The 25,501-nt window shown below is 41.2% G+C and overlaps 1 long non-coding RNA gene across 1 annotated transcript in view; it reads left to right on the forward strand.

Moving 5' to 3' along the window:
* The first annotated feature begins 1,484 nt into the window (after window positions 1–1,484).
* Window positions 1,485–25,501, forward strand: part of LOC120943195 — a 66,875-nt gene continuing 42,858 nt past the window's right edge. The window contains exon 1 of the long non-coding RNA XR_005750271.1: window positions 1,485–1,590. This is a non-coding gene — a long non-coding RNA (uncharacterized LOC120943195). The remainder of the gene's footprint in view (window positions 1,591–25,501) is intronic.

The following is a 25,501-nucleotide window of genomic DNA, read 5'->3' on the forward strand; positions in this document are numbered from 1 at the left end:
TGGGGGGTTCAATAATTTTGAACAAAACTGTATGGACCTCGTCCTCAAAGGTTCAAAAATCATTATATTTTTTATTTAAATTTTTGTTATGTTATTTTAAGTTATTTCCCTATCCACATTTATTCCCATAGTACTTGCCATGCTCTTCCCGACATTTTGCTGCCATTTGCATCCCTCCAGCCCTTTCCCTTAGTTTTTTAGAGACATTTTTGTAGTCAAAAGTCCGGGTCCCTATTGACTCAATGGGGCTCGGGTTCGGGTCAAAGTCCGGGTTTGGGTTCGGTCCCGAACCCGAACTTTTTTTTCAAAGTCCGGGTTCGGGTCCGAACCTGAACATCCAGGTGTCCGCTCAACTCTACTAGCTGGCCATAGTATTGCCTCTATTGTAGTGTGGCCAGAACGGCTGACAATAATAGAACAAAGCCTGTATGGCTTGTGAATGCCTTTATAGGCAAGTCGGCAGCTGCAGTGCATAAGCACTGAATCAGGTAACCGCAGTGATACGACGCACTTCCGCATTCCACGCTGGAACGCAGTACGGCGCCGGGCGATGACATCATCGCTCATGCGCCGTATGCGTTCCAGCATGGAACGCATTACGACACTGAAAGCGCCTGTTACTAGCACAAGGAGCAGCTGTTACAGCGCCAGAGTAATGTAACATGCATGCACAGAAGTTTTATGATTAGAGGAGAAAGAAGAGATCTGTCCAGAAGACATGCCAGAGAAGATGGTGGCACAGATAAAGTGGTGACAATAAGTATGGGCCTATAAACACTGGAGGAGAGCAGTCTAGGTGATAGGTCTGTCATGATATGACTGTATGCTGTGCATTATTGCACACTATGGCAAGTGTTCCCATGCCATGGCAAAATTTTGTTCTGTTTTAGCAGACTGCAAATTGGTTCACACTGCTGTCTTGCAGCACTATGGCTTTGAACTCCACCTCATACTGAAACTTTACTGCTTAATTTCTGTAAAATTACATTTGAGTCCCTTGACTTGTTTAAAAACAAATAGCTATTTACAAATGAATATACTACATGCCTTGTCATGTACATAATGTAAAAACCTCACAAACTTGACTATTCTTTGCTACTACTTAAAATTCAAGCAAAGCTTTAATGGTTCCTTTTGCTTCTTTTCCTTTGTTAGATGTGTTTCAGCCTGATCTACTTTACTAATTGTCTAAGACAAACACTAGGTTGTGCTTTCTTCATCAAAAGCATCCCACTTTTCCTACTCTTTTAAGTTTCAATCAATTTTGCTAATAACAGAATGATTACTAATGACTTCCCTTATTTCCTAGGTAACAGTTTTTTTCAACTTAATTTGCAAAAGAAAGGCATCAGATTGACATGAAGGTGATGGAAGAAGAGAAATAGTCAACATGTCAAGATGACAATACATATTTCATGGTTAATAGGATGAGTGGTACGTGCCACTGCTTCTGCTGGCTAGTCCTCTGTACTGAATAAATTGCTTCTTTTACCAGGGGATCATGAGAATCTACTCCAGCATGACATGAAAAACATGTTATATTCCGCTCTCTCCAGATGAACAGAATTAGCTAATCGCTATATGTACCAAGTAAGGCTCAACATGTTTACTTGGCTTTTTTCTTTTGCTCTCTAGGGTTACGTTCTTCTTATCGGTAATTTGCACTTATTTAGAGGTGCCAAACTATATGCTTAACGTTGTGATTTCATCCTGTCCCTTTCTCTTTAAAACACAATATACTCTCTTATACTCTGCATTATTAAGTGTTAAAAAATATTGTATCATTATTATTATCAGAGGTCCACTTTCTTTGATTTTAAGAAAGCAATTTAGCAAGGTTTCTAATAATACTGTGGAAATTTTAGATTAATGAAATAAGACATTTTGCATTAAAAAAAAGAAAAAATATTTGCAACAGAATTGCAAAGCTTATGAAACTTATTTGGAATTTTCTTCAAATTAAATGGAATCTGTTTGTAAATGTTTTTTTTTTTCTATCTATGCTTACTTAGCCATATCCCTCTAAACTACTACTTACTATTATAATGCTGTGATGTTTTCACTAGTATTACATTTAATGTCTCAAAGACTTCCAATTCTATCTCATTGAACAATCTTTATTTTAAATGTGTTGCCTTTTTTATTAGATCATTTTAGATCTAAAATACAAGAAAAATAAAAACTGTCCAAAGTCAAAATGAATAGTTTTGTCATACAGTATAAGAAGATGTAAACAAATGTTGGCAGTAAACCTAGGGGAGAATACATAAAATGTGATGTTCTGTTCTACTATGTGTACAGTGCTTTGAACAATAGAATAATTGAAACAATACATCGTGTTGTTTAAAATGATGCCAAGATGATCCTCCTAGCCTGTATTTCTACATAGCAGTGCATTATTCTAGTATGTTAACTAAGTGGATTTCATAATAACTAGCTATGCTGCACATTGTACAAAACAGAACCAAATGGTTGCCCTTTAAGTATATTTTATTTTGTTATTACATTGCATGTTAGGAATTTCCTAATTTCTGCTTAAAACCAAATGCTGTTGCAATCTTCCACATAAATTTGCACCAAATCACAACATTTTTACAATGTGGCAAACATCTATTTTGAAGAAATGATGCCATCAATATAACACAATATTTCAGTCATTATATTTCTTAATATATGTTTTTGGTAGCTAATTGTAAGAATATTATACTTAGAGGTTTATGAAAACCTATTTATTTTATTATTGCATCATTTTTAACTGCAAATAGCTATTGTGAGAATAGATGAGAGAAATTAATGCTTTTGCAACGATTTCTGAGAACCAAAGAGGCCTTAATTTCCAGCTCTGCATAGAACAATTTGCCTGTATGAATTATGCACCTATGAGATAGGAGTGTTCCTGTATGCTGGAAGATTTGTACAACCAATCTTACCAATTTCAATCTTCAAGAATACTCATTATGGTTTACCTCTTATAAGTAATAATATACATTTTATAGTGAGTGCTTAGTATTAAAGTCAGTAAAGAAGGCTGAATACTATTAAACTAGAAAATATTATTTTTCTATAAATTGTATTCAGTATATTCTTTTAAGTCTTAAAAAGTAAAGTTGCAAAAATGCAACTTACATTTCTTGCTATATTTTTTTTAAAAAATCTGTTCATTCATTATTTGGAACAGTGGAAATAGTCAATCAAATTGTATATAAAAAATAAAAATTATTATATTGAAGTCAGCAAATCAACTGATATGCCATGTTGAAAAAAATAATAATTTGGTACTTTGTCTTGCTTTTAAATCCTGCAGTTGTCCTTTAAGGCAGTGGTCATCAACCCTGTCCTACAGGGCCCACTAACAGGCCAGGTTTGCAGGATAACTGAAATACATCACAGGTGATATCATTTACTGCTCAGTGATTGCAGTATTCTAGTCTGCATCTCCCCATGGTAATACATAAAACCTGGCCTGTTAGTGGGCCCTGTAGGGCCCTGTATGACCACTGCTTTAAGGTACTCAAATGTAAAATGCAAATGTTCAATAATCATTAATTTGAATGACTGTCACATTAAAATACACAGGAATATCAATCATACCTGCATGTTAATCCTTTGTGCAGGAAGCCCCATTTTAAAACACAATGATAATCAGCTAGAAAAATCCGAGCTATCTAAATAAAGCTTTCCTCAGATGGCTGTCTTCACAGATTGCAGACTGTCCATAGACACGCAAGTATTTCTAGATCTGGCCAAAATCACTTTATTTTACATGGCACTAATATAGATTTTAAGAAACGTATTCAAATTCAGTAAACCATGTTACATTATATTATATTCACAAAAAGATGTTTATAACTTAATATTGAATTTTTAACAAAACTTGTGTTGATTAGTTTGACAAAGTAATTACCTGAAATCCATAGGGGTTTTTCTCCTATGCAGTAAATAAAACATTAAAATATATTCTGATGTGGCCAAAAATTCTGCAAAAGTATACCTGGACAAGAAATGATACAACTGAGAGGATGATCTCCATGCTTATCAATGAAGGCAGAGTACCCCAGCCAAATTATCAAAGGACAATTATCACAGGACCAGTAAACATTGATTGGCCATATTGGAAACCATATAGCCAATCCATACTGATGCAAGAATACTGATGCAAGAATATCTTTAAATATCTGTTTATTTAAAAAAAGTTTTAATCAAAAAACATTTACAAAATGTAAATAGATTATGCTATCTATTTAACACATATAAGAATTATATTTAACTAATTACATTTGCAGCTTTATTCAAGTAAAACAGTATATGTGTAAAAACTTAGTATGTACAGTACTTCTATTCATACCAAGGAATCTTCCCTTCCACCCGTTACTGTGTTAATAAAAATAATCAGTTTAATGTACTCTATGAAACATTACGATGAACATCTTAATAGTTCTCTCTGCCAGTTTTATAGGGTTTGGGAATTTAAATCAATCTCTGACCTGGCCCTTCCTATGGCCCTATAACAAAATCATTGATTTCTGGGCCCTCTAATCTGAGACCATAAAACATATGCTAATATCTTGGACTGTTTCCCTAGTCAGATGCCATTCTAGGCTATGCAACTTCAAAGTTAACCCCTCCTCCACCTCTCTTACTTACCCGTTCTTATTATTTATTTTGTTTTGTTTTTCCTTTTTTTTTCTCTCTTTCTTCAAAGAACATTTGGTTTATCTTTAGTAATTTTCCACTTATAATTTGTTTTTTGACCTATGTAATCTGAACATATACAACCTTTCTGCCTGATAAATGTATTTTAACTTTGTAAGCAAGATGGGCCCCCTATGAAGAGAACTGTGGCATGACTGATGTTAGAATGGCATGTAGAAAGTTCATAAAGCCCAGTTGACTAATAATTCTGGGCTTGCGAGGCTTCACCAGCTAAGGACATCAGGCTGCATAGTTTTTACTGCTCTCTTCACTCCGCCCTGAAGAAGGAAATATAATCCAGAAGCATGCCGTTATTCCTTGACAATATTATAATAAACATTTTATGATGCATAGCAGGAATTTCTGTAGTTTATTCTGCAATAAGCACTTGCACCTTTCTACTTCCTAAGACATTTCCAGAAGGACCTGTTCCTTTGCTGAATGAGAAGCCCTTTTTACATTTATATCTATAAAGAGTAAAAAAATTGTCACCCCCTAAAAATGCTCTAGGCACTTCCTCTGGCCCTCTGGACTTACAAATGGCGCAAAGGACCTTGTACTCAAATTAAACTTGTCACATTTTGTGCATCTCCCAGCTTCTTCAGATACCTTACTTCAGTGTTTCTCAACTCCAGTCCTCAAGGCGCCCCAAGAGGTCATGTTTTCAGGCTTTCCATTATTTTGCACAGGGAATTTAATCAGTTTCACTGCCTTAGTAATTACCACAGCCATTTCATCTCAGGGAAATCCTGAAAACATGACCTGTTGGTGCGCCTTGAGGACTGGAGTTGACAAACACTGCCTTACTTCACCTCTCCATTGTGATGTAGGTTAAGGAAGGCCATCTCCACATACTAATGCTATAGTTCCATGCAGTATCTACTATAAACTAGGGGAGTACAACACATCCAAATTTTCCAGGTGCCCTCACAGAAGTAGGAATATTTCAATATGATTGTAGTGGGCACTAACAAGATTTAGACTAAAACAATTTTAAATTATAACATAAAATACTATTGCTGTGGATATGTAACCAAATTATGTGTATTCATGCAACAAATTGAAAATCCAAACTCATGTATCATTGCTAAAAAGCATGGAAATGAAATAAAAGCTGTTATAATTCTCTAACAAATTGGTCTCTTTTCCCCCAAAATTAGCACTTTACCATGAATCCATTAAAAAAAAAATGCTTTTATGAGGAACAGTAGACGTCTTTATTTCGATTGCTAGGTTGTTACAACAAAGAGAAAATGTTTAATCTTTTGTCAAAACTAAAACTGGCTAGATTAAAACTGTAGTGTGAATTTTGGGTTCCGTCTGGCAAGATTGTATTACCTGCTTGCTTGCTGATTGTAGTGATTTAAACTGTGTGACTTTATGACAATCACTAGTATCAGCTGCTCTGTTCTGAATTCACAGGATAGGATTATTGATATGGTTAACACTGCAAATTTTTAAAACAATGTTGGGAGGTAGAAAGCTAAGATATAGAGAACAATTTACTCATAAGTCAGCAGCAAAATGTAAAAAAACAATGTATAATAATTTATGCAGCAGACATTATGAGGGGAAAAAAGTACACATGGCTTACATTTAACCTGTTCCATTGCTTTATTTTAATAAACTATATATTTTAAATATAATTATAAATTTAAATAAAATATATATATGTACTATGGCATAAGATTAGTGAAAATGTACCTACTTCTGGAAAATTTACACCATCCTGGTAGTCTCTCCAAAAAAAAATACCTGAAGTTCCCTGCAAAAGCAGAGGTTATATATTCACCCTGCAGGCATCCCACTGTCTAACAACGTCCTTCACTTCCAGTGCTGCAGCCCCTTTGAGTCATTTTGCTTTTGATACTTCCACTAGTGACAGATGTCTGTGTCCCCTGTCACCTGCTGTGGCACCCTTTTCCCTGCCCCATTATCACTGGTTAATGCTTTTGAGGGTTTATGGAGGCTGCAGCACTGGAGCAGAGAGAAAATGGGAGACAGGGGCACCAGGAGTGGTGAGTATATCCCTCCCTTCTATTGCATTAAAATCCAGGTATGATTTTTTTTAGAGACTTACAGAGTATCTTTAAAGTATGTAAAGCCTAATGCCCCATACACACGATCCGAAAATCGGAGGACAGATAGTCTGTTTTTTTTTGCATGCTAGCCGTATATAGAACATGAAGAGCTTACTAAAGTTACGAAAATTCTCGTATGGCAGAATAAAAAAATCTGAAGTGATGTCATGTGTTGTAGTGTATTTGTATTGTATTTTCGGACTACTGTACTGATTAAATGAAAAGCATAGGATCTGGTATCATACGAGAATAATTTTTGGGCATGTCCGATCGGAAAATATCGGATTAAATGTGATCAGCTATCGAAAGCAGTGTACTAACAATCCGATTATCGCGTGATTGCTTCGAAAGCTGTATTTTTCGTACGATTTTCGGATTGAGTGTACGGGTCATAACTCTAACCTTTCTTACGTTAAAATTGTTAGTTTGGACCAAGCTGAGCTGGTCCAAATGATCTGTTACCCTCACTAACAGATGTGCTCACTGTGAGCCCTTTATAAACTCTATGTAGAATCAGCTAAATGAAGTGTACAGTGCTCTTTTCTGGCAGTGGAACAGGGACATTCCATCCTACTCCGGGAACAAAATTGAGTGCTGCTTAACTAATCACAGGAAGCTTTTTATTTTTTATGAAGGACTACAAGGCTTCCTTTGATTGACCGAGGTAGGGATAGTGATATCATCCACCCACCTCTCCACCTCAGCCATTCAGGGGAAGCCTTGTATTCATTCATAAAAATACAAGGCCTCCTGTGAATGACTTAGCCTGTCAGCCTGTCCTGATTTTGTTGTGGGACCAGGACAGGAAGTCCTCATCCTGCTGCAGGAACACAACACTTTATACTGTGTGTAGCTGATGCTGCAGACAATTTATACCATGCTCACGACCAGTAAATATATTAGTAAAGGTAATAGTTAATTTCATTAAAGTGACAGAAAGCTGGAATTAGGCTTGGAATTAGGCTTGATTAAGTAATTGTTGCCTTTTGATGGAATCATTATTGATGTAACACGTAGGGCGGAGTGCCACAAGGTATACAGCTAGCTGAGCAGAGATCTTGTTTGGAATCACAGCCCGATTCATGTGATTGCTGGAGCTGTCAGCTGAACTCTGCAGAGAGCCATAAGCCATGGGATGCATCCCGCTCTGGTAAGCATCCGCTCTGGTAAGCAGTGTTCTGCCTCTTGTACAGTGATGTTTGTAAGTGTGGTTTTAACACATTAATAAAGGGATTAGTACTTTCATACGAAGAGCACTTTTTGTTGTCTTTTGTATACTTTTTGTGTCTCGATTTACTATCCTGGTGCGGACCAGTTGAAAGAAGAGAACCAGTAAGCCAACAGTGTAGATGATAAAAGTGTTGCTGGCGCAAGTATATGTACTATAATAGTGGGTATGCTGCAATCAGAAAAAAAAGGTGGAAGACACCCAGTGGTGCCTGGTCCTTACAAAATGGATGTGGTATGTGAATTGCGCTCCCCTAGTGGTTCATCTATCGCCACCATTGCCCAGAAGTAGGTGGCGATAGATGAACCACTAGGGGAGCGCAATTCACATACCACATCCAACAGTGTAGATGAGCTTTTAAAAAGAACAAGCATTGTAGGACCTCTATAATCTAAAGGTCTATATTTTAAGGTGAGAGTCCATCATTAGGCTGCTTGTTGGTGGTGGAGATTTACACATACACACTGGGATTTGTTGCTGATTCAGGCAGAATTTTCATGTTTTTGGCATGGAAAAACAATTATATTTTGGCAGTTATTTACATATATATTTATTGCACTGTATAACTTACAAGCATTGTTGTATATTATCACAGTATTTTATTCATTTTTATTCTGTAAAATATTTCAAAATGTGGATTTGATTTTTACATGTTTATGTTAGCGTTGGACATTTTGCAGTATATTTATAAAAAACTGGTGAAATTTTAAGTGCTGCAGCTTTCTATTATCACATAATTTCACAGATAGAAGGTGAGCATGAAGATTTTTATTATATATATTTAAAGTGTGATGACACTGCCACTTTCAATATTAAGAAAGAAATACAAAAATTTTCAAAATATATGGGACACAAAAAATTATCCCAACATACAGAAAAATCAAACAATTTTTGCAAAATATATGTGTATGTGTCAATTTTAAGGTAGTTATTTTTCGAAGCAAGCACATGATCTGAAGTGGCCTTGAAGAGTCATAGTGCAGTTAACCAAAACCACATAGAGGCTAATTTACTAAACAAGTTAAAAATGTTCACACAAAGAAAATTCACTTCAATAATAATCACTTTCATAGTATTGAAATTAATCTTACAGTATTTGTTTTATAGCATTACAAACCCTGCTAGAATTACAGTTAGGTCTAATCCCTTGTTCACACCAATGCAGCGTTGAAATCCCACTACTTTAGTGTGATTTCAAAGCTGCACATGAGTGCGATTTGCACTGCTGATTTCATTGCGCTTTGCAAATTCATTTAACAGAAGTCTATGCAAGTAGCAATGAAATCGCTAAAAAGTAATACAGGAACCTTTTTCATAATCACTGCGATTTGAGTCGCTGCAATATGAAGGGTTCCATTGCCGGCAATGGGGTGCAACTTCTCATGCAATTTAGAACTGTGAAATCGCATAACACCAGTGTGAACTAAGACTAAGCTAGGTCTAAAACTAATGTAATAATAAAAAAATAAAAAAAGTAACTGTCAATTTATAGATATAATGATATGATTGAAATAAAAAATAAAATGTGTTTTTACTACTTGGAAAACAACTAATTAGTATTTGTATGATTATTAATTAAAAATAATAATAGTACATTCATTCAAAGGAAATAATACATGCATTCAAAAGCACATAACCAAAACATTTTTTTTTAATTGTTTGAGTTTTTTTAATCTTTTTTAAAGTTACAACTTTCTGAAGTCTTCATGCCAGTCAGGTGATGTGCAGAGTCCTTTTTCAGATCTTTTCCTGGCAGTGGGTGGTCCAAATTGTTCTCATAATCAATGCACTTTAAGCTATTGTAAAGTAAGGAAATCTATCAGGTTTACCCTCCAGATTAGCATATTTATTGTACAATCTACTAAGGTTTTGCAAGATATTGGCAAAGCAAAAAGAAAAAGGGCCAGATTCATGTAGAATTACGGCGGCGTAACATATCCCGTTTACGTTACACCGCCACAAGATTTCGGCGTAAGTGCTTGATTCACAAAGCACTTGCCTGTAAACAAGCCCGCCTAATTCAAATGGGGCGTGTACCATTTAAATTAGGCGCGTTCCCGCGCCGTACATTCTGCGCATGCTCCGTTAGGAAATTTCCCGCCGTGCTTTGCGCGAAATTACGGTGCCCCGACGTGTTTTTTGAACGGCGACATGCGTTACGTCTTTTCGTATTCCCGGACATCTTACGCAAAAAAAAATAATAATTAAAATTCGACACGGGAACGACGGCCATACTTTAACATGGACTGTCTAATATTACACCACCTAAATAGAAAGTGCAACTTTACAACGGGAAAAAACGACTAGCGACGACGTAAGAGAATGCGACGAACGCGCGTACCATCGTGGATCGCCGTAAACAGCTAATTTGCATACTCAACACGGAAAACGACGCGAACTCCACCAAGCGGTCGCCGAAGTATTGCATCCTAAGATCCGAAGGCATACAAAGCCGTACGCCTGTCGGATCTTAGCCAAAAGCCGTTGTATCTTTGTTTGTGAATTACAAATAAAGATACGAAGCAGCAAATTTGAAAGTACGCCGGAGTATCAGCAGATACTCCGGCGTACTTTTTCTGTGAATCTGGCCCAGAGTGTTCACTTAATGCTCCAGTATCGTGTTTGTATTTTCATTAAGAGAGAAGTATGACTTTTTTTTTTTTACGAATCATACTTACCTAAGTGGACTGCAGAAAATGCAGTTAAAATCACACCTTTAATAAAATAGCAAAAAAATAACACAGTTCAGAAGAATAGTCAAAAAATTAAGCCAGGGTTTGGATTCTAGAGTGGGTAATCAGATGAGCCAGGGTCAGAAAGCCAGAAGTCAGCATAGTATAGAGCAAAAACAGGAGCAGGTATCGAAAGAGAAGTCATACACAGGAACACAGTGGAGATCATAGGCCACGCAAGAGCACAGAGGAAATGAGCAAAGCTTTTTAAATTGTCAAAAGGGGCTGGCTGTAGGCTGGACTAATGAGGCAGGTAATGGTAACCAGGTGAGTCACTGTGGAAACAACGAGTGGCTAGTAATTAACCAATAGCTGAGCAGCCTCTGTGCACTGAAAGAAAAGAGTTGATTTTAAATAGCAGGAGCCCAGCCCTGACACTTTTAAGTGCAAAATAAAAGCAGTTTATTATCTTTGACTCAAACTCCAGGGAGACAGGGGTAGGAAATTCAAACATCCATTACCGACCTGCATGTAGGCAGGTTGAAAAATGTGTGTGCAGTTAGCTGCTCTGTTGCCAGCCCAGGCTGGAGTAAAGGTTGGTTTTGGCAGGCCCACCTGTTATATACAAAGGGGTACAACTAAGTTCAAGGGCTTTCGGGGGAACAGGACGTGGGTATAGGTGGATCATAGATTCACCTGTGAATGCAAGTGTGGCCCTGAAAAAAGCAGGTTTACAGACAGCATCCAAGCCATGGACATCGTCATTAACCACTTCCCGCCCGGCCTATAGCCGATTTACGTCCGGGAAGTGGTTGTGAAATCCTGACAGGACGTTCACGAACGTCCTGCAGGATTTCATGCCGCGCGCGCCCGTGGGGGCGCGCAGCGCGGCGATCGGTGATGCGGGGTGTCAGTCTGACACCCTGCATCTCCGATCTCGGTAAAGAGCCTCCGGCGGAGACTCTTTACCACGTGATCAGCCGTGTCCAATCACGGCTGATCACGATGTAAACAGGAAGAGCCGTCGATGGCTCTTCCTCACTCGCGTCTGAGGCCTCGTACACACGACAGAGAAACTCGACGTGCCAAGCCCGTCGAGTTCCTCGTCGAGTTCCTTGTTGAACTTGTCGAGAAGCTCGGCAGGCTTGCTTTGCGTACACACGTAACAGACCAAAATCTGGTCGTTCTCCGGCGCGATGACGCTCACGACGTATGACGCGACTATAAAGGGGAGGTTTGATTTTGTTGGCGCCACCCTTGGGGCTCCTTTTGCTGATTCCGTGTTTACACGTGTTAGTAAAAGTTTGGTGAGTGACGATTCGTGCTTTTCAGTCTTTGTGCTTTCAGATTGATCTCTGCCGTTCAGTTTGTACTTGTGGGGGTCGTATCTAGGCAATCGAGACGTGCGGTCAGGTCGTATTGTTTTACATTGCGGTCCTGTCCCCGCGTTTTTCATTGTCAGGGTCGTTCTTCATAGGTCTTGCTGTTCTTCACTGCGGTCTGTTTAGTGCAATTCTGATTTGTCGTTCGTAACTAGCCTTGTAGCCATGTTGCAGGCACCTAGTCATCGCCGACTTAGTGCTAAGCATCTTCTGTGTATAGGTCTGTTTGTTTATGACCTAGACGATGAGGAGTTCATGAACAGGAGGAGGACGCGTTCATGGACCAAGAATTGGTTGCTCCGTAGGAACCAATTCTCTCACATGCCTTTGCTGCGGGAGCTTCAGGAAAATAATCCTGTTGATTACAGGAATTTCCTGAGGATGTCTGATCCCGTCTTTCAGCACCTGTTGGCTTTGGTGTCCCCCTATATTACCAGGCAGGACACCGTTATGCGGGAAGCCATCAGTGCTGAGCAGAGGCTAGTTGCCACCCTCCGTTATCTGGCAACTGGGAGAAGCCTTCAGGACTTAAAGTTCTCGACGGGCATCTCCCCCCAGGCTCTGGGCCTCATCATTCCTGACACCTGCTCTGCCATCATCCAGGTTCTGCAGGAGGAATATATGAGGGTAAGTTTTCTCCTTTAATATCACATTTTATGTCTATAATGTATGCTAATGTCTTGTAGTTATCTCCTCCTTCCCTAATTACCATGTCTGGAATATGCTGTGAATGTCCCCTTTGCCCCCATGCATGCTGTAAACTTTGATGCCCCTTTTTTGGCCTACATGCATATTTCCCATCACTTACCTCCCCAGCATGCTATCCTGGGCCCCAAGTCTAGTCACTTCCCAATGTATTGTGTTATATCCATTGTAATGTCCCCCCCCTCCCCTCCAAAATGTGTTGTAAAGTCTATGTTCACCAATAATCATAATTTTTAATTTTTTTAGTACTCCCAAACTCATCTAGCCCTCCCCTCCAAAATGTGTTGTAAAGTCTATGTTCACCAATAATCATAATTTTTAATTTTTTTAGTACTCCCAAACTCATCTAGCCCTCCCCTCCAAAATGTGTTGTAAAGTCTATGTTCACCAATAATCATAATTTTTAATTTTTTTAGTACTCCCAAACTCATCTAGCCCTCCCCTCCAAAATGTGTTGTAAAGTCTATGTTCACCAATAATCATAATTTTTAATTTTTTTAGTACTCCCAAACTCATCTAGCCCTCCCCTCCAAAATGTGTTGTAAAGTCTATGTTCACCAATAATCATAATTTTTAATTTTTTTAGTACTCCCAAACTCATCTAGCCCTCCCCTCCAAAATGTGTTGTAAAGTCTATGTTCACCAATAATCATAATTTTTAATTTTTTTAGTACTCCCAAACTCATCTAGCCCTCCCCCAAACTTGGGCACTGGCCCATCAGAGGGGGTGTTTAATGTGTTAATTGTCTAAATATATTTAGATATAATATGCTAGTTCCCAGAAATGTTAGAATGCTTATAATGTCTTTGTATAATCTGCTTGCAAGGTTATGTGGCTAATTTTTGCATTTTTTCTTCCCCAGCTTCCGTCCACACCACAGGAGTGGCAGTCTGTGGCTTTGGACTTCCAGACCCGATGGAACTTCCCCAACTGCGGGGGAGCCATCGACGGGAAGCACGTCCGCATCGTGCCTCCACCCCGTTCAGGATCCCAGTTCTTTAATTATAAGGGGTTCAACAGTATTGTGCTGATGGCGGTGGTGTCAGCACAGTATGAATTCCTTTTTGTGGATGTCGGGATGAATGGACGGATATCGGATGGGGGAGCCTTCAGGCAGACGGAGTTTGCGCTTCGCCTTCAGGATGATGATCTGTCATTGCCACCGGATGACCAGAATGTAGAAGGCCTGCCATTTGTTTTCCTGGCTGATGAAGCGTTTGCCCTGGGACCCCATCTTATGAGGCCATTCCCTCAGCGCACCCTCACCCCAGAGAGGAGTGTCTTTAATTTCCGGCTGGGCCGAGCACGTAGAGTGGTTGAGAACGCTTTCGGCATCATGGCCAGCCGGTTCCGCCTTTTCCTCACCTCTCTCCACATGGCGGAATATAAGTGGAATACTATTATTTTTGCATGCTGCATTCTCCACAATTTTTTGCGGAGACAATCTCCAAATTATATGGCCCTGGTTGGGCCTGAGGCACAACTTTTGGCTCCATCAGAAACTTTGGCGGGCCTTGAAGCTGGCCACACAGGACTGCCCCCCCAGAGTGCCCGTGAAGTCCGGGACAAATACATGGACTATTTCATGGGTAGGGGGGCAATACCATCTCAAGCAAATTTGCCATAATTTTATCTTTCACCAAAATAAATCATAATCTTTTTTATAAACTTGTTATGTCTTGCTTGTGTTGCTTGGAGTTCTTTACTAAGTGTAACTAAGTGTATTTTCATTATCAACTAGCAAACATTTCCCAGGTGACCCCCAAACCAAATACATAGAAAATTTAACGTATTTTAGGAAAAACACCACACACTTTTTTGATGTTCAAAAGCTCTTTATTTTACTAATTTTTTTTTGGGTTTGTTTTCCAAAATACCCTACAAAAATATTTATTATTTTTTTCTCATACAATATACAATCATTTTTGTATTTTTTTTTGTCTTTTTTCCATTACAATATCCAATCATTTTTCTTTTTTTTTTGGTCATTTTTCACATACAATATACAATCATTTTTGTATTTTTTTTGGTCTTTTTTCCATTACAATATACAATCATTTTTGTTTATTTTTTGGTCATTTTTCACATACAATATACAATCATTTTTGTATTTTTTTTGGTCTTTTTTCTCATACAATATACAATCATTTTTGTATTTTTTTGGTCTTTTTTCCATTACAATATACAATCATTTTTGTTTATTTTTTGGTCATTTTTCACATACAATATACAATCATTTTTGTATTTTTTTTTGGTCTTTTTTCTCATACAATATACAATCATTTTTGTATTTTTTTTGGTCTTTTTTCCATTACAATATACAATAATTTTTGTTTATTTTTTGGTCATTTTTCACATACAATATACAATCATTTTTGTATTTTTTTTGGTCTTTTTTCTCATACAATATACAATCATTTTTGTATTTTTTTTGGTCTTTTTTCCATTACAATATACAATCATTTTTGTATTTTTTTTGGTCTTTTTTATCTTAATAAACATTAAAATCTGGTTATTTTATTTTTTTGTATTTATTTTTTTATTAAAGAAACTGTCAAATCTGGTTATATTATTTTTTTGGTTTTTTTTTTATTAAATAAAGTCTAAAATCTGGTTATATTATTTTTTTGTTTATTTTTGAATTAAAGAAACTGTCAAATCTGGTTATATTATTTTTTTTTTTTTTTTTTAATTAAATAAAGTCTAAAATCTGGTTATATTATTTTTTTGTTTATTTTTGAATTAAAGAAACTGTCAAATCTGGTTATATTATTTTTTTTTTTTTTTATTAAATAAAGTCTAAAATCTGGTTATATTATTTTTTTGTTTTTTTTTTTAATTAAATAAAGTCTAAAATCTGGTTATATTTTTTTTTTTTTTTTTTAATTAAATAAACAGCAAAATCTGGTATTTTAAAATTATTATTTTTTTTTCTGATTCAGACTCTCCCCAAAACATCTAGTACATTTTTTAATTTATTTTCCACCCTCCTTGTTCTTTCGTTAATTTTTCTGTTGGCCAGATGTATCTCCTCCACCTCTTCTCTGCAGGCCCATATTTCTGAGATCACCATCTGTTTAGTATGCCTGTCCAAGCCACCACCTGATCCTGAAATGTGGGACAAAACATTTTTTTAAAATTAGGCAGGCCTACATCTACATTACCTGAAGCTGGGTTAGTTATATGTTACTTTACCTGATGTGGTGGCAGGCTGCGCATCATCACCATCCCTCGGGGGTGTGGCTTGCTGGACTTCTTGCTCCCGTGTTGAAGCTTCATGACGCCCTACGAGAATGAAGAAAATGGAAACAGGATTTTTATAGCTTATAGGCCTGAAAGAGGAATATGATTCACTTTATACAATTTCTGGGACTATTGATGTTTTGAAAAACCCCTCAGGGCAAAACACAGGATTGAAGGCATTCACAAAGATCATGACAAATCTTGTAGCTTTGGTCTACTTTTAAACATGTAAGCCAACCAAGTATACACTGGATCACCTCACCTCTGTGTGAACCCCAAAATGGGTTATTAAAGGGGACAACAATTATGCAAATGAGTCCACATGTGTCACCGACTGCTGAGCAGACTCTCCTTTTACTGTATATTTAATTTTTTTAAAAAGTTTTGTGGTTTTAATAGCACATCTACATAATTTTCACGATTGATCTCACCACAATTTTTTAAAAATGTCATAATTTGTAGGATTTTAAACACAATATTTTGTCGTTCAGAATGGACGTCCAGTTTGACGATAAATTCTTGTGCATAAAAAAATAATACAGTACAACCTGAAATAAAAAACACATGGCGCGGAACAAATCTTACAAAATATATAACAAACTTACTTCTTCTAATCACTCTCCTGATCCTCTTCATTTGTTCCGGCTCACGTTTTTTAAGGTCACACCACCTTTTCCGGATCTGTTCCTTGGACCTTTTCACCCCAAATTTCTGATGGAGACTCCTCCTCACCTTCTCCATTATTTGGGCCTTGACCTTATTAGGGTACTTATATGGCCCATGCCTCCCATCGTAGTCCTCTGCTTTGAGGATGAGGACCATCTCCACCATTTCCTCAAAGGTCATGTTGGAGGCCTTACAACGGATTCGCCGTGCTGCCATATTCTCCATGTGCTTCCAACAAAAAAAAGATGGAAAAGGGGCGGGGAAAATACGACACCATGAACGTCAGGGGCGGGGAGACGTGCGTAAAGTCCCACATGCGCGTGTATAAAGGGCTACCACGTGAGTAAAAGGGGCGTTCACAGTTTGTGGAAGACGGCGGAGATAACGATCGGGTCAAAGACCGGTATGTAACTACATTTTACATGTTATTCTTGATTGAATGATTTTGTGGCCTACATCTTAGGTTCATAAATTAAAACATAGCTAGTTTGAAATTTTAAGGTAATGGTCCGCTATAGTGCCGTCGTACGTAAACAACGCTTTGATTATGCATTTTGATCCAACTACTGTTGTGTGGGCAATCTCGGTTCTCATCAGGATGTCTTCTAAAAACAAGTCGGTTTAAACATGATGCAAATGGTCGCTTTTATGTCTTGACCAAACTATATCGGGAGTGCTTTTCTCTAACTAACGTTTCATACACAAATGAGGATGAGATCTGGCTTATTAGTTCGACACAACTGGTCATCTGTTTCCTAGGAACTGACCCAACATGATCTGCTGCCAATTCATCCTTGTCGTTTTTGCGACAGAAGATAAGGGGCGGGGGGGAAACATTTTTTTTTAAGCATGGGCGGATGTCGTGTGCGGAGTGTATATAAGGCTCGAACACATGTAGCGTCCATACGACCGGGTTGCGTAAGAAAGACGTTTGAACGACAAGCGTGTAGGTATGCTTCGAACTTGGGACAGCAGTGGCATATTCAGGAAAGACAGACATTTAAAGGAGCAATAAGCCCAAATTGTTTGGGGCAGAAATAACTAACTTTACATTATATCAGTCTTGATTTCATGTCCTCATTGTCCCTTTTTGCTTTTAAGCAGCTGTAATCCTTTGCATAAATCATCACTTCTTGGTTCTCTGGCTCCCTCTCAAATTTATCAGGGGAGTGTCAAGTGCACCCTGTAGGGGTCAGGGATGCACCGCAGGGAAGTGAACCCTATAGCCGACTACTGCTGGCAGGGAGGAAGCGTGACCCAAGATCACCCAAGATCACCCAGGGCGCGGAGTCTAAGACCCAGTTTTGTATTCACCAGAGCCCTTGGTGGTAGGGATGGTCTTGGCCGCAACTGGGTCCAGGTCGCGTTCCCGGGATTCCTCAGGTCACACTCCGCAGGGAGAAGGGGGAAGCAGCCAGCAGAACAAACAGTGGTGATGGACAGGCTGAGGTCAGGGCAACAGGCAGACAAGGATAACCGTGGAACATGCAAATAGTCAGGGGCACAGGCAGACAGGGAAGTCGGGGACAAGCCAAAACGGTACACGGAAGATGATCGTAGCACTCTGCAACCAGGAACTAGCAATACACTGCAGACAGGAACTGAGCATTGGAACACTGTTGAACAGCACTGCAGACCTGTAGAGCAAAGGTTAATATAGGCTTCCTGGGATGGACTAGGGTGGAGCCATACAGGAAGAGGAAGTGATAAGAAGGGAAACCAGAACAGGATCTGCCTCTAATGAACACATGGAGATCAGGTAGGCAGACAGACATGATGCATATTCATGACAGTACCCTCCCTCTTACGAGGCCTCCCCCTTCCCTGCCTGGGTCCGGGTTTAGAGGGAAACTTCAGATGAAAATTCTTCAATAGACGAGGTGCAAAGACCTCTGATGCAGGAACCCAAGACCTCTCCTCAGGACCAAAGCCTTTCCAATGAACAAGGTACTGAAGAGCGCCTCTACAGAGTCGGGAATCCAGTACTTGACTGACCTCATATTCCTGATTCTCCTCAGAGACTGGTGCCGTGGTGGGGAGAGGACGAGAGAACCTATTAAGGACTAAAGGCTTCAGAAGGGAAACATGGAAGGAGTTAGAGATTTTGAGGTTTTTGGGAATCTGAAGCTTGAAACAAACTGGATTCAGCTTAGCCATTATGGTGTATGGACCAATGAATCTTGGAGCAAACTTCAGAGAAGGAACTCGGAGCTTGATGTTTCTGGTGGAGAGCCAGACTTTGTCCCCTGGTTGAAGAGAAGGCGGTTTACGCCTGCGGCGGTCAGCAAAGCCTTTGAATTTGTCGGCAGCTGCCCGGAGGGAATCATGGACGTCGCTCCAGATGGAATTGAATGACTCTTGAGCTGAAGCCAAAGCTGGGATATCCAGAGAACAGGTCATGGGAAGTGGAAGTTGAGGATGTCTTCCATAAACTGAGAAAAAGGGTGTTCTCTGCGAACTGGTATTCACATGATTGTTATGGGAAAATTCCGCCCATGGAAGTAGAGAGGACCAATCGTCATGATGAGCGGAGACTAAGGTACGAAGAAAAACCTCTAACTCCTGATTAACCCTCTCCGTCTGCCCATTGGATTGAGGATGGTAAGAAGAGGAAAAATCCAAAGCAATATTGAGGGATTTGCAAAAGGCTCTCCAAAAACGAGACGTGAATTGAACACCCCTGTCCGAAACAATATGAGAAGGAACCCCATGAAGACGGAAAATCTCTCGAACAAAAATGGGGACCAAAGCAGGAGCAGAAGGCAGACCAGGAAGGGGAACACAATGTGCCATTTTGGAGAACCGATCGACTACCACCCAAATGACCGTATTACCGTCAGACAGTGGAAGATCGGTGATAAAATCCATGGCAATGTGAGCCCAGGGCTCCTTGGGAATGGGCAAGGGCATGAGGAGACCAGCAGGAGCTTGTGTGGAGGATTTGAACTGAGCACAGACATGACAAGCCTTGACATAGTCTTTAACCTCTGAGCGGAGATTTGGCCACCAATAGTGACGACTAATGAGTAGGAAGGACCGGAGGAAACCAGCATGGCCCGCCACCTTGGAATCATGTCCCCAACGAAGGATCTTGGCTCTCAGCTCAGTGGGGACAAAGGTCTTACCAGGAGGAATTGTTGAGTCCAGGGTGGTAGAATGGGCAACAATGCATGAAGTTGGAATGATCGGCTCAGGTTCAAGAGTGAGATCTTCGTCCAAGGTGTCAAAGGATCTAGAAAGCGCATCAGCCCGACCGTTGCAGGAACCAGGTTTGTATGTAATCGTGAAACTGAAACGGGAAAAGAAGAGACTCCACCTGGCCTGTCTGGGATTCAGACGTTTAGCATTCTGTAAGTACTGTAGATTCTTGTGATCGGTGAAGATCGTTATGGAGTGAGGAGAACCCTCCAAAAGATGACGCCACTCTTCTAGCGCCAATTTAATTGCGAGAAGTTCCCAGTCACCGATGGCATAATTTCTCTCTGCCTGAGAATTTTTTTTGGAAAAGAACGCACATGGTTGACGTCTCTTCTCAAAAAGTTGAAGAAGCACCGCTCCCACTCCCACAGAAGAAGCGTCCACTTCAATAAAGAATGCCTCCTCAGGGTTTGGTCTCCTCAAAAGAGGTCCAGAGACGAAGGCCTGTTTCAGATCGTGAAACGCAGAGACAGCTTCGGGAGGCCAGTCTTTGGCATTAGCACCCTTCTTGGTCAAAGCGATAATAGGCGCGGCAATGGAAGAATAATTCCTGATGAACTGCCTATAATAATTTGTGAAACCAAGAAAGCGCTGTGTGGCCTTGAGGCTAGCAGGAAGAGGCCAATTGGTAATGGCTAAGACCTTCCCAGGATCCATACGAAGGCCCAAGCTTGAAACAAAGCATCCTAGAAACAGGACCTCAGAACATTCAAAGGAGCATTTCTCCAGTTTGGCATAGAGATTATTCTCTCTGAGGCGCTGGAGTACAGTGCGAACATGGTTCCTGTGGACATGCAGATTTTCCGAAAAGATTAGAATGTCATCCAGATAGATGACAACAAACTGGTACAGCAGGTCCCTGAAGATTTTGTTGACAAAGTTTTGAAACACGGCTGGGGCATTACATAACCCGAAAGGCATGACCAGATACTCATAATGGCCGTCTCGAGTGTTAAACGCAGTCTTCCACTCATCGCCTTCTCGTATTCGAATGAGGTTGTACGCCCCCCTGAGATCCAACTTAGTGAAAATGGAGGCACCCCTCAACCTATCGAACAATTCAGATATCAAGGGTAAGGGGTAACGATTCTTAATAGTAACAGCGTTTAATCCTCGATAATCAATACAGGGTCTCAAGGTACCATCCTTCTTGGCAACAAAAAAGAACCCTGCTCCTGCAGGCGATGACGATTTCCGAATGAAACCTCTGTCAAGGTTTTCTGCGACATACTCAGACATGGCCTGGGTCTCTGGGATGGACAAAGGGTATGTGCGACCCCTGGGCAGAATTGCTCCAGGAACAAGGTCAATGGCACAGTCAAAAGATCTGTGGGGAGGAAGCACCTCGGCTGATTTCTTACAGAACACATCCCGGTAATCGCTGTAAGCAGTGGGAAGATCCGAAGATACTGATGTGGTAGCAACCGGAAGTTCCCCCTTAGGAGTCACCTTGGAAAGACATGACGAGAAACATGAAGGACCCCAAGCCAGAATCTGCCCAGAAGCCCAGTCCACATGGGGAGAGTGGAGCTGTAGCCAAGGAAGGCCCAATACAATGGGAGTGGAGGCTTTAGGTAGGATGAGAAAGGATATCCACTCCTGGTGGAGAATCCCTATCGACATCCTAATGGGTAGTGTCTGGAAGCGAATAGGACCCCCTGGGAGAATAGTGCCATCAATTGCCGAGACTACCAGCGGCGTAGTGAGGGGTGAAAGGGTAAGCTTCATAGAAGAAGCAGTTCTCCAGTCCATAAAGTTGCCGGCAGCCCCGGAATCCAGATATGCAGAGATCGATAGGGGAGAAGTGCCTACATGAAGGGACACCGGAAGGAGCAGACGGGAAGGTGATGTTTCTGGGTCCAATACTCCACCTTCTAAATGTATTAGACCTGAGCGTTTCCCGGGCGAAGCGGGCAGGAGGCACGAAGATGGCCCTTGCCTCCACAATAGAGGCACAAGCCCAGAGTTCTGCGTCTAGCACGTTCTTCGGGTGTTAGTCTGGTCCGGCCCAACTGCATAGGTTCCTCAGCAGGCAGGGGGTGGTCTACGGGACGAAGTGAGGGAAGCACAGACTGACTACGACCTAGGGAGTGCTGGTGTCCTTTCTCAATGGACCTCTCCTGAAAACGAATATCGATCTGATTGCACAGGGAGATGACATCGTCCAGACCGACGGGGATGGTTCTTCCCGCTAATTCGTCCTTCACTCGGTCAGAGAGGCCATGTAAAAAGGTAGCGACCAGGGCCTCATTGTTCCAGCTCAATTCAGCTGAGAGTATACGGAACTGAAGAGCATATTGACCCACTGAACGAGATTCTTGGCGGAGACGTAGCAGAGCACTGGCTGCTGAAGAGGCCCGAGCCGGCTCTTCAAAGATGTTCCGAAAGAGCTTTAGGAAGTTGAACAGGCTGGAAACTACCGGATCATTCCTCTCCCACATAGGGGCAGCCCAGGCTAAAGCTTCACCGGAAAGGAGGGAAATAATATAGGCTACCTTTGCCCGATCAGACAAGAAGTTTTGAGGCTGTAGTTCAAAATGGATGGTGCACTGGCTAAGAAACCCCCTGCAGGCCTTGGAGTCTCCAGAAAAACGGACTGGAGGTGGTAGCTTCAGTGAATGCGACTCTGCGACTGGTGCGACGGGCGCAGCCGCTGCCGCTGGTTGTACTTGGGGTTGTAGATTCGGGGCTCCCAACGAGGTCTGAAGCTGATCAAAGCGGGAAGCCAGATCCTGAAGGAAACGCATCACCTGAGCCTGATTAGCTTCATGCGTCTCGAGTCTGTGAACAACGCCCTGTAATGGGTCATCTGCAGGAAGCGGCACGTCGGCCGGGTTCATGGCTGTTCAAACTGTCAGGTCACCTGTGGCCAGGTGACAAGTGCACCCTGTAGGGGTCAGGGATGCACCGCAGGGAAGTGAACCCTATAGCCGACTACTGCTGGCAGGGAGGAAGCGTGACCCAAGATCACCCAGGGCGCGGAGTCTAAGACCCAGTTTTGTATTCACCAGAGCCCTTGGTGGTAGGGATGGTCTTGGCCGCAACTGGGTCCAGGTCGCGTTCCCGGGATTCCTCAGGTCACACTCCGCAGGGAGAAGGGGGAAGCAGCCAGCAGAACAAACAGTGGTGATGGACAGGCTGAGGTCAGGGCAACAGGCAGACAAGGATAACCGTGGAACATGCAAATAGTCAGGGGCACAGGCAGACAGGGAAGTCGGGGACAAGCCAAAACGGTACACGGAAGATGATCGTAGCACTCTGCAACCAGGAACTAGCAATACACTGCAGACAGGAACTGAGCATTGGAACACTGTTGAACAGCACTGCAGACCTGTAGAGCAAAGGTTAATATAGGCTTCCTGGGATGGACTAGGGTGGAGCCATACAGGAAGAGGAAGTGATAAGAAGGGAAACCAGAACAGGATCTGCCTCTAATGAACACATGGAGATCAGGTAGGCAGACAGACATGATGCATATTCATGACAGGGAGCTTGTCACTGTGGTCTAAGCTGTGTGTCTAAAAATCCACCAAAACAATGCTAATAATTTTAGAAATTAAAATATGCCCTGCTTTTATTTTTTTTGGGTTCTGTGTGTCTCTTTACTTCACAGAAACATTAAATAAATTTAAAACCAAAAGTGAAACTAGAGGCACATTATATGTATGCACTTGTATGTCTCTAGACACTGTAAACAGTCATTTCCTCCAAAAATATAGTTATCCATTAGTGACCCTTTAACCAGTTGGTAACCGCCCTATAGCCAAAATACGGCTACAGAGCGGTTCCTGTACTCTAGGAGGGCGTCAATGTACGTCCTCCCAGAGACTGCGTTGTGCGCGCCCGAGCGGGCGCGCACACGCGATCGCCGGTGCTCGCCGGGTCTACGGGACCCGCAGCAACAGCACTCGCGGTAAGGAGCCAATGGAAGCGGCTCCTTACCACGTGATCGCGCCGTCCAATGACGGCGCGATCACTTGTAAACAAACCGGCGTCATGTAATGACGCCGGTTCCTCCCTCTCCTCTCTGTACCGTTCGGTACAGTGTGAGAGGAGAGGGAGGGGGGGGGGGATCGGGCGGCAGCAGCAGCCGCCGCACTGTGGGCTGGATCTGTGACAATTGCAGTCACAGATCCAGCCATCCCTGCGCAATACTCTGCAGTAAAAAAAAAAGAATGATGAGTGCAATACTCTGCAATACCCCACCCCATACTCTGCAATACCCCACCCCATACTCTGCAATACCCACCCTGGGGGGGTGGGTATTGCAGAGTATGGGGTGGGGTATTGCAGAGTATGGGGTGGGGTATTGCAGAGTATGGGGTGGGGTATTGCAGAGTATTGCACTCATCATTTTTTTTATTTTACTCTGCAATACCCACCCCCCCATACTCTGCAATACCCACCCACCCATACTCTGCAATACCCACCCCCCCATACTCTGCAATACCCACCCATACTCTGCAATACCCCCCCCATACTCTGCAATACCCCCCCCCCCATACTCTGCAATACCCCCCCCATACTCTGCAATACCCCCCCCATACTCTGCAATACCCCCCCCATACTCTGCAATACCCCCCCCATACTCTGCAATACCCCCCCCCCATACTCTGCAATACCCCCCCCATACTCTGCAATACCCCCCCATACTCTGCAATACCCCCCTAATACTCCGCAATACCCTCAATACTCCAATACCTTGCAATACGTCGCCTATGGGGATTTTTAAGTAGCAACGTTTGGCGCAATTTCACGAGCGTGTGCAATTTTGAAGGGTGACATGTTGGGTATCTATTTACTCGGCGTAACTTCATCTTTCATATTATGCAAAAACATTGGGCTAACTTTACTGTTTTTTTTTTTTTTTAAGCACAAAACTGTTTTTTTTTTAAAAACACGCGTTCAAAAAATTGCTGCGAAAATACCGTGCAAGATAAAAAGTTGCAACAACCGCCATTGTATTCTCTAGGGTCTTTGAAAAAAAAGCATATATAATGTTTTGGGTTTCTATGTAATTTTTTTAGCAAATAAATGATGATTTTTACATGTAGGAGAGAAATGTCAGAATTGGCCTGGGTGCTCCAGAACGCCTGATGGTGCTCCCTGCATGTTGGGCCTCTCTATGTGGCCACGCTGTGTAAAAGTCGCACACATGTGGTATCGCTATACTCGGGAGGAATAGCAGAATGTGTTTTGGGGTGTAATTTGTAGTATGCATATGCTGTGTGTGAGAAATAACCTGCTAATATGACAGAAACTAGATTTTTTTTTTTTTTTTTTACAGAATTTTCAGTCTTTTTTCTTTTATAGCGCAAAAAATAAAAACCGCAGAGGTGATCAAATACCACCAAAAGAAAGCTCTATTTGTGGGAAAAAAAGGACAAAAATTTCAGATGGGTACAATGTTGTATGACTGAGTAATTGTCATTCAAATTGTGAGAGCACCGAAAGCTGAAAATTGGTCTGGTGATTAAGGGGGTTTTCGTGCCCAGTGGTCAAGTGGTTAAGGGCTAGCTTGTGAGAAAGAGTAATTGACTTTATAGATTGTGTATTGACATTATTTTTTTATCCTTGGTTTTGGACAGGAAAAGATGAATCTCTTTAACCGACCAGAATTCTTGGAGATCTTC

The sequence above is a fragment of the Rana temporaria genome, chromosome 1 (assembly GCF_905171775.1).
Source record: "Rana temporaria chromosome 1, aRanTem1.1, whole genome shotgun sequence".
Classification (NCBI taxonomy): domain Eukaryota; kingdom Metazoa; phylum Chordata; class Amphibia; order Anura; family Ranidae; genus Rana; species Rana temporaria.